The sequence below is a fragment of the Neopelma chrysocephalum genome, unplaced genomic scaffold (assembly GCF_003984885.1).
Source record: "Neopelma chrysocephalum unplaced genomic scaffold, ASM398488v2 Primary Assembly neopelma1_23, whole genome shotgun sequence".
Classification (NCBI taxonomy): domain Eukaryota; kingdom Metazoa; phylum Chordata; class Aves; order Passeriformes; family Pipridae; genus Neopelma; species Neopelma chrysocephalum.
In genome coordinates, this window is record NW_020897691.1 from 1,202,726 (window position 1) to 1,203,435 (window position 710).

A 710-nucleotide genomic window follows, 5' to 3' on the forward strand; every position below is an offset into this window, starting at 1 on the left:
ACTGCCTCGCCTTCCCCGTCCTCCCTCCTCCCTCCGCCGCTCCCTCTTCCCTCCCTCCCTCGCTGCCTGCCGCCGCCCCCCCCACCCTCACCTCAGCCGCCCCCCTCTGTCTGGCTCCCCCCGCCCTGTCTGGCGGCCCCCCCGTGCCCGCCGCGCTTCTCGCGAGAGCCGGGGATGCCGCCGCCGCCGCCGCCGCGGAGGGGGAGACACTCGGGGGGAGCCGGTGACGTCGGGAGTTTTCCTGAAAGTCAATAACGAGCCCGGCGGAGGCGGCGGGAGGAGCCGAGAGCGGGGCCCGGGCGGCTCCGGGGTGAGTTCGCCGGGGGGGAGCCGCCGCCGCCGCCGCCCTCCTGACCCCGCGCATCGATGCTGCGGCCGCGCTGCCCGCCCGGGCGCCTCCCTGCGTAGCGGGGCGCGCAGCTCCATGTAGCCGCCGCCGCCGCCAGCGCCCTGGGGCCGGAGCCGCCTCCTCCCGCCCCCGCGGAGACACCGGCCGTCAGGGACCGCCGAGCCCGGCGGGGGGACAGGGGAGGAGGCAGCGGCGCCCTCCCTCCCCTTCTCCCCCCGAAGCCGCCGCCGCCGCCCTCGGGCTCCGCAGCAGCGCCCGCGGCGCCGCCGCCTCTGCAGGTACGGGGCGGGAGGGGCCGGGCGGCGGTAGGGGCGCTCGGGCGGCGGCGGGGGCGCTCGGGGCGGGGGGGATGCGGGGGGGA

At 80.8% G+C, this 710-nt stretch overlaps 1 protein-coding gene across 2 annotated transcripts in view; it reads left to right on the forward strand.

Moving 5' to 3' along the window:
• The first annotated feature begins 217 nt into the window (after positions 1-217).
• Positions 218-710, forward strand: part of AKT3 (AKT serine/threonine kinase 3) — a 153,143-nt gene continuing 152,650 nt past the window's right edge. Inside the window, exon 1 of one of the 2 annotated variants that reach the window (XM_027683993.1) lies at positions 218-310. The gene's annotated coding sequence lies outside the window, so the exon portion shown is untranslated. Of the gene's footprint in view, positions 311-349; positions 628-710 lie in introns of those variants that run through there. The other variant, XM_027683983.1, reaches the window with a different exon arrangement.